Below are 9,285 nucleotides of genomic sequence, written 5' to 3' on the forward strand. Positions count from 1 at the left end.
TCATATACTTGTGAATGCTTTCAGGAAGAACTGCAGAAGTGCCTCACATTCATATAAGAATATACTAAAGAATTTTCACCTGAAGGTTTGTTTGTGGAAACCAATACACATTTATTTAGCATTTTCCATCTATGCTGTTCCAGATTCTTTACCTACGTTCATATTTAATTCCCACAAAAACGAAGACAGTATTGTGCCCATGTCATCGAAAATGAAAACAGAGGCTCAAACAATAAAACAAGTATTAAGTTGTAGATTAGGATATAAACCTGATGTAGAAGGGACTCAAAATCTAGAAGGAACAATATAGCAAAACATCGATTTTTATTTAAGGAGGCGAAACTATAGAGGGTTCAAGGCACTGCATGGAATTCCTGGAGATGAGTGAATACTGGGGCAATTTGCAAAGGAAGTGAAACCCGTACCAGGCCTTGAAGGATGAAATATTTTAGGTGTAAAACACTTAAGGAGTACATGGACAATAGTAAGAGATCAATACAAGTGATATACTACCATCATAATTATTATTTAGTGCAACTTTTATTAGAATGAGTTTTATTTACAGGCAAATAAGGAGATAAACTGTAAACCCTCTACATCACAGTTTATTACATTCCAAATTAAAAAAAAATCACTAATATAGAAATTAGAGACCATCTTTGATCTGTATAACTTGTTTGGTCATTACTGACTTATTATCAGATTCAGAATATTTTGACTTCTGGAAAAATCAGCTATATGTATCTATTAAACACAACCCATAAGGCAGAGAAGGTAGACATTATTAGGAGAATTGTTGCTTTAAATATTTGGTTAGAACTCCAATTAATCCCACATCTCAGTATTAGTTGATAAATCTTAGGATTTTTCTTTTCTTTATTTTATTCCTCTTTATTTTTCTTTGCCACCATAGAGAAGAACAAAGACTCACTTTATTTCTGAAATGCATTTACCTTTGACAAAGCTGTGATGGTTCTTTTGTCAGATTATTTTAATGGTGTGATTTCTTTTAAGAAGAATAATCTATTGTCTCTGACACTTTCAGGAAGACACTGGCACCATGAAATAGAATCTTTTTCTACTTTTCATTCACTATATAATACTCACTTATGAGACTCAGGTTGTTGTTTGTAACTGGTTCTATCGAACACAGAGATTATTAAGACAAAGTATGAATCAAACTATGGTTTTGGAATAGACAAAATGTTTGCATAATTTAGTTGAGTAAAGTAAAATAGGACCAAGAATAGGACTTAGAATAGGACCAAGAGTTCCTGGAACAAGATAACTTATTTCATCATCACCCTTTTTTTTTTTTTTTTTTTTTTTTTGCAGTTTTAGGCTGGGGCTGTGTTTGAATCCATCGCCTCCAGCATATGGGCAGGGCGCCCTACTCCTTTGAGCCACAGGCACCGCCCCTCATCATCGCTCTTGATTGAACATGATGTTACATTAATAGCATGCAAATAGTAAGGAAATTATGAATTTTTCTGAAACTTCTAATGTCTCTGGAAAGCAAGACAATATTCTGTTTATGTTTTTGTAAAACTCTTCCACCACTAACCGAAAAAAACTAATTATTAAAGAGCTCAAGATTCTAAATGTGTTAATATTTCCTTAGCATTCAAAACATTTTCCTCTATGTAGTCAACAGTTTAACAATATCCATGATACTTTTCTTATACTCTTTCAGAAAATTGAGAAAAAAAATATTTTCAACGCCTATCCTGTAGTGAAACAAAGAAATAAGACTCCATTGTGAAAGAATTTTTTTCTCTATTTCTTTAAAAAATTTTTTTTAACAGACTTAATTCATTTTATTATTCTTATATAAAAAGCCTATGTTGTAGCCACAGCTGGAGCCTGGGTCTTCTGCCCTGCGACTCTGGTGTGGATCTTCATAAGATGATCAGTGAATTCCTGGTAGGAGACTTGGTGAACACTGTGTCTTTCTAGAGGTCAGGAGTGAGATAGCTGTAGATTTTGGAAATGGCATCAAAAGTGGCCTTGGTCAAGTTGTCCAGGGTGGCAGTGCAGCCCCTGGCTGAGGTGGAGCAGTCATTGGTCCCAGCCATTAGTAGCAGCTTCTTAGGTGCGGCTCTGAGACAATGCCAGTTCCTCCAGGAGCAGGGATGAGCGGTACCAGCACAGAGTCAGAGGCCTGTCGCCTTCCAAGGAACAGTGTAAGGCTTGCTGATCTTGTTGCTAAGTAGCCTCTCTGCAGTGGGACAATAGAGCGCTTGGCCAGGATGACGGCCCCTTGGCTAGCAGGGAACACTTAACACCCAGACCGACGTGGACATTGTAGTCCCCAATGGCAACACAGGCCTGGGACCTGGTCAGCTGCCCGGCACATGTCTGCTTTTGCACTGGCATAATCTTCAAATGTCATTCTGGAGAGACCCCCCCAGGAAAAAGTCAATGACCTCAGACTCCCTGATAGGCAGGGAGAAGAGATAGATCTCTCTAGGGATTTGCTCTTCAAGTCTCTGGCCAGGCAGGAGGCCCAGCTTGGGGACCGGCATCCACTCTTTGTTCTTGGCCTTGCCTACTGGAGCTCCACAGCCTCGGCCTTTGCCCTGACTCTGACCACCGCCGCGACCCCGGCCCCTTTGCTGCTGCTGAAGCCTCCACGGAAACCACCCCTGCCTCCCATTCCTGGCCTGGGGCCTCCAGGCACCGGCGGCTTCTGCCATTTGGTGTCTGCGTTAGAGAAAAAGTTTTCTATTTATTTAAAATTATTTCTTGATAGGTATAAAAGATTCAAGAATATCTGTACCCCAAACCTGTTTTTCTAAGTTGAAAACAGAGAAAATGTCATAGATTTAGAAATCATTTTAGTCAAAATGTACACAAAGTATTAGATGCTCGGTATCTTTTATCTTACACAGCTGATGCTGACGCAAAACTTGAAGGAAGTACTTAAAACTTCTGAAACTTAGTTGGAAGAAAGTTGATGCTTGATATTGGTAATAAGGTCTCATACAGGAAATCTTTTGGTGGATTAACTGAAGATTTTTCACATCTTGAAAAGCAGTCTTTTTAGTTTAAATTTCTTTATGATCTTCTAAAAAAAAATAACTGAAATAATAGTTTCACTCATCATCTCTCCAACAAAAAGGGATTTTTTTTTTCTTTTTCTTTTCTTTGTATGAGAATCCAAATAACTTTTTAGGTGGCCCAACTATAACCTCATATATAAGCTTCAGTGGTTAAAGCTATTTCAGTAATATTGTTGATTATTTAATTTTAATTTTAGGAAATTAATTTCTTTTTTGACTATTGAGAGGTAGCTTACTAGAAAATCATTATGTACTTGCCAAAAATTTTTCTTAACGTTTTCTATCATATTTTATTTTCTTAAGGATTTTTTTTTACTTTTTAATCAATAAACAAGAACTTTTTATTATTTTGCTCTTTTGCAGAAAATTGCAGTAGCACTGATACCAGAAAAGTGGCACCCCAGCCAGCTCAGCCTAGCCGGGCTGGGGGACCTGCCACCTCTGTCTTGGTGGCAGCAGCTGGCAAAGGAACTGGCAGGCTGGAGCAAGCAGAGGAGCTTCACTCCTCCACCAGAGGCTCCATTAGAGTGGTGCTAGAGGACCTGCCAGCTCTGCGTTGGCAGCAGCGGGCATGCTGGAGTCAAAGGGGGAGCTTTCCTCTCCCATTGGAGTCTCCAGTAACAAAAAAGACTGGGCCCATCAGGGGAAAACACTAGAGATTCCTCCAGTGCATCCCTGATTGGTCCATTTTCAATCCTGCTCCTGACTGGTCTATTTTATAGACCAATCAGCTAAGCTCTCAGCTCACTGGACAACTGCCCCTATATAAATCCCTGAGCAGAGAGCCTAGGGGAAGACCATCTCAGATCTTAAAGGAAGATAGAGTAGAAGAGCAAGACTTCAGCAGATCATCGCTGACCCTTGTGGAAGAGAGAGCAGGAGAGCAAAGACCTCAGCAGATTGCTGCAGACCGCTGAGGGAGAGAGAGAAGAAGAGGAAGATCTGTAACACTTATACCCTGCTCTGCAAGGAAGTTTGGCTCTTTGTAAGAGCTGTTTTACTTGCATCCTGCTCTGCAAGGTTTGGCTCTTTGTAAGAGTCTGTGACACTTACATCCTGCCCTGCAAGGAGGTTTGGCTTTTTGTAAGAGCTGTGACACTTCTATAAAACCTATCTTATCCTGCTCTGTAAGGTTTGGCTCTTTGTAAGAGCTGTAATAATACCTCAGTAAATAAAACCTAACTTACTGTCCATTCTGTGGTCCATCGATTCATTCATCAAATCGTTGAGACCAAGAGCCTGGAAATTCAAAGTCAAAAGTCCAGTATCAGATTGATGGTGAAATTTGTGACCTACCTTATTCTAATCACTTTTGTTCTGCCTTTTGGGTCGCAATACGTGCTTCTACATTTTCTTATAATTATGCCTCTGCATCAGTAGTCGTGTTTTGTTAAAAACTTAAAAATTTGGCTATATTAATTGCTTAAACTAGAAAAATAATAACTAAAAAAATAGTATTTTAACTTCATTATCAATTGCAATTTACATGGATATCATTATAACTTGCCTTCTGTATAAATTATTCAAATAAACACTTAATATTCTCTCACTGTATATAAAATTTTATTAGATTAATTCAATCCTTTCACACTTACTAGATCAGCTATATTTATGTGCAGTACTAGGTACCAGGACCTAACTCACACACACTAATAACACAATGATGCCTTTCCTGATGCAATGGTTAAAGTGAAATTTAGACCTATCAAAACAATAAAGATGTACTTAATATTTAAAAAAAATCACAATATTTCAATGTTTTCATTTGGATTAAAATTAATTAAAATAAAATAATATTTTAACTTTTGCTTTATACTAGCCAGAGTTTATGTGCTCAACAGTTAACATGTGTCTTGTTGCTACTGTACTGGACCATTCGATTCTGGATAATTTAATGTTAAAGAGCACTTAGGTTTTGGTTTGTTTATTTGTTTTTTTGTATTTTACATGATGAAGTTGAAGTTGGACTATTTATCATGTGAAAGTTTATTCATTAGGTTATGGAGAGGTTGATTGGAAAGGAACATAATTATATTCTTCATGGTTCTTGATGACCAGTTCAGAAATCTTCATGGTTGATTTTGTGAAAAAGGTTAAGGTCAAAGTTCCTAAAAGCTTTCACCATGGTTCTAGATCACAGGCTTCCACTTAATCACAGAACAGAGATTAAACATATCTATCCTTCGGTGAGTGCTCAAAAAATATAAACTTCATAAACAAATATTATTATTGGCAATACTACTTAAGTGATAAGAAACACCTTAAGTGATGAAATCATTTCATGCAGATTTTAATCTCTTGGATTAAAGGCCAAGGGTTGTAAACAGGCATTACCTCTATCTCTACCGCACCATAAATCTATCTGTATGTCTAATTTGGATAGCTTCTCTTTTTATTCTTATAAATATATACATTCATTTTGTTGTTAAGAAAAATCTTTATGTGACTAAATATAATTGTTTTCATGTTGATTCTCCTAGAAATCATTGTTTTTGAAATATGGATCCTGAGTAGGCTAGAAAGATAAAGCTTTGCATGGATAGAAATAAATGGGAGGTGGCAAATGAAATTTTTTAAAAGTCTAAATTGCTCTTTAGCAATGTTTTTATTGGAAGGAAAAAATTCTGGAGCTTGCATGATTAATAGATATAATTAGTTTACAAAGGCTGAAAATAAGGTTATCTAATGGGCAATTCAATGTATAGTGCATCTCTGGACAGAATCAATATGATAATGATCATTCTTTCCTCAATTAAGAGAGGTGCGAAGTGCAGAGTGTTTGTGTGTGTGTGTGTGTAATGGCAAGGGCAGCAGTGGGTTGGAATGGGTTCAGAGCAGAGAAAACACTGGCATCACTTTCAGGATGTTTTCTGTGAGATTTTCAAGGCATTTAATTCTGGACAGAAGACATTGGCTTTACCTTAGTTGAATCTAATTATTGTGGAGCATATTCAAACATTAACAATTAAAGGATAATGGCTGCCAACATCTCTTGGGAAACAGGAGAAAAAAACGAATATTGACTTTTTCATTGTTGTTAGACAGATAGATGATCTCTACAAATTTAAGAAGTAAGGGAAATCTTTTAAGTAAATTAAGTCATCTTTACTGTCTCTAGTAAAGATTCATTCCAAACTGGAACATTTTAGCACAATTGCTACAGAAAGACAGATACTAAATAAAATATGCTTTTATGAAATGTTAAAGTTTTTATAACTAAGTGTAGAGGATGCCGAGAGCTGGATGGCCTCTGACCCAGATGATTGGCAGCTTGGGGGCAGATCCTGGGGCAACTCATCTGCAGGTGTTAAAGTTTAATCATCCTCTGCAGTCAGGAAGAGAGAGCCGGGGCCCAGGGCAATCCTTAAGCACACAGTCATTGTCTAATACCCCCCTCACCTGTCAGGTACCACCTCAATAAACAGCCCCGACAGAGGTTGCTCTGGGCTACCCTGCACTTAAGGTTAGCCCGCCTCTTGCAAGGTGTGCTTCAATCCCTGTCACGCCTGTTTACTTCCTGTGACAATGGCAACCAAGGCCACAGGGGGCGTGACAACCAAGAAATAAATATTTAAGTTAAAATATGCTTGACTCTCCCAGTGATTATGAGCAAATAACTTCAGTGGTTTCTAGTTTACTTGTGTGTTTAATAGTACTATTGAGATTTAATAAACATGTTTTAAGATTCTGTAGTAAGTCATGTAGCAAAGAAGGAACTAGACAACAAACACCTACAGCATTTATTTTCATAGTCAATATTATTACATATTATAATTAAATATTTAATATAGTGAATCAATGTAGTATACTATACATACATATATATGTATGTAATATATACATACATATATAACAGATAGATATTGTATATAAATATCTATCTAATGATATAGTATATTTGTCAGAGAGATCTCTTATACTATTAAATATAATTAACTCCCAAAATTGATTTACCCAGGCTGTGAAATATTAGGGCAAGAACCCTCATTAGCTTTACTGTTGGTTAATTTTATGATTTAGATAAGCAATTTCAATCTATTAACCTGAATGTCTTCTCTAGAAAAAATAGTAGAAATAAAAATATCCTTTCTTGTTTTCTAAAATGGCCTCATGGAATATTTAATTAAGAGAATAAATGGCAAAGCATTTTATATTTATTTAAAACTTTTGAATAGTCAAATATTGATCAAATTATTATATTAAGAAGGAACAAGGAGTGAAACAGGTCAGTAAGACTATAGAATTAATGTAGAAATTAAAGAAATTTAGGAAAAGCTACTATGTAGCTTTCAAGAATGGAAGGGGATGAACTTTTACTCTCTTTAGACCCTGTTTGGTATAGCTTGTGACAAATGGTGGTCACAATGGTTCCAGATTTAAATTCAAGTGCTGTTACTAACTTGTGGTCTACTGGGTATGATATCTAGCTTACAGAATTGTTTTAAAAGTAAAAGAAAATGGTTTTTTTAAGCACTTAATACAGTGGCTGGCACATAGCTCTCAATGATTGTAACTAATAAAAATTAATTATGGAGTAAACTCACATGCACATTTAAAGAAATCTAAAGATTTATCATGCTTTGGTCAATTAAAAAGCAGAATTTCATGGATGTGTGAATCATATGGCAATATCTGTCCCAATGATTCAGTATGGCAATACAGTGAATGCAACTATAATAAATTAAAACCAGATTCATCTTACCAATAAAAGTAAATACAACAACCAGCAATAATGACAAACATGAATCATACTGTTAGAGTCTGCTTCTGAATTGAAATTGCTTGGCCAGGTATCACCTCATTAATTCTCTTACCTTCAAGATAAATGAACCAATTTTATAATCTTAAAAACACTGAATTGTATTTTAGAGAATAATCTGAATTATTGATAGAAAAGAACATATTTGAAATTTCCCTTATTCCATAAAGCCTAACATTTCAATGCAAACCCAAGGCTTTTGTTAATGGTTGACTTCTATTAATGGCTGGATTTGAAAAAATTAAAAAAAAAAAAAAACAGAAAACAAAACAAAAAAACCCTAAAATTCTTGATTAAGAAAGAAAAGATCAAAATAATTCATAAAAAGGTACTTGGACATCAAATGATTCTCATCACATATTTTGATGATTTTAGTATGAATTAATGATAGACATAAAGGTAAAAATTCCTTTAACATACATATTGGGTTTTTTAATTCATAGGATAACATACTTGGAACAAATTGCCTTTGGAGAAAGCAACTATAAAATTTAAATTTAAAATATTTTGAAGTTGCATTTTGTACCAAATCAGAAAAACAACCACAACAACAACAAAAGAAAAACCCACATTCTCCAGATGCAAAGAGACAATAGAAATTCGTCTCTCATTAATATTCTTTTGGATTTGTTCCTAGAATTTAATGATTAAAATTAGCCTATAGAAGGCAGGATATAAGAGTTAAATAAAACCTTGGTTAAATTTGAAGATGTTCAAGTTTCAGATAGAGTTCTGGAAAGACTATGCGGTACTACGAGGTGCTGAGGAGTACAGGAGCCAAAAAAAGAATTAATTTGGAAATTATGTTTCAGAGAGAGCTTGAATTCAGCTTATGAATTCTACAGCCGAGAGAAAAACTGAGGGAAAGAGAACCCTAAACTCATGCAAATTGAAAGCATCGCACATTATCTGTTTAAAGTATTGTATTTCTGTGAAAGATTTCATTTTAGAGAATAAAAATAAATGGTTGCCCTGACAAATAAACTTATCCACCCCATTTGGGGATAAGGTTTTTTTTTTTGTTTTTTTTTTACAGAAAAATATCTTTTTATTATTATTATTTTTTTTAAGGGGAGAGCACCAATGCAGTCCCCCACTACCACAAATTATTCAGTCAAGTTTCCCACATTTAGGAAAATCACAGGGGTCAGCACATCCTGAGTGCAATGGATAAGCCTCACCCTGGGAAAACCACCATTGTGATCATGGTATCTGCCCTGCCAGGTAAGTATAGAAAAATATCTTTAAAAGTAGTCAAAAATTATACAGCACAATTCCGATTAAATACTGAGAATGAATGCTATCCTGTGAGACTTATTACCAAAATAATTTTCCTTTTTTTTCTGTTAAGAATTTTTTCAAAGAGTTTCTTGGCAATAGTGAGTAGAAGTAAGATGACAATGGTGGCGGTGGTAGTGACAATGAAGATAAGATGATAGCCATGTTTTACAAGTTATCAGTTCT

At 35.3% G+C, this 9,285-nt stretch overlaps 1 non-coding gene and 1 pseudogene across 1 annotated transcript; both read right to left on the bottom strand.

The window, feature by feature from the left end:
* Positions 1 to 1,808: 1,808 nt before the first annotated feature.
* LOC105886715 lies at positions 1,809 to 2,540 on the bottom strand (annotated as a pseudogene).
* Positions 2,541 to 8,889: 6,349 nt separating this feature from the next.
* Positions 8,890 to 9,053, bottom strand: LOC111724249. The gene has a single exon (XR_002772579.1). It is a non-coding gene; the product is annotated as a U1 spliceosomal RNA (small nuclear RNA).
* Positions 9,054 to 9,285: the final 232 nt, after the last annotated feature.

The sequence above is a fragment of the Otolemur garnettii genome, unplaced genomic scaffold (assembly GCF_000181295.1).
Source record: "Otolemur garnettii isolate 467f Iridium unplaced genomic scaffold, OtoGar3 scaffold00020, whole genome shotgun sequence".
In the NCBI taxonomy this organism is placed as follows: domain Eukaryota; kingdom Metazoa; phylum Chordata; class Mammalia; order Primates; family Galagidae; genus Otolemur; species Otolemur garnettii.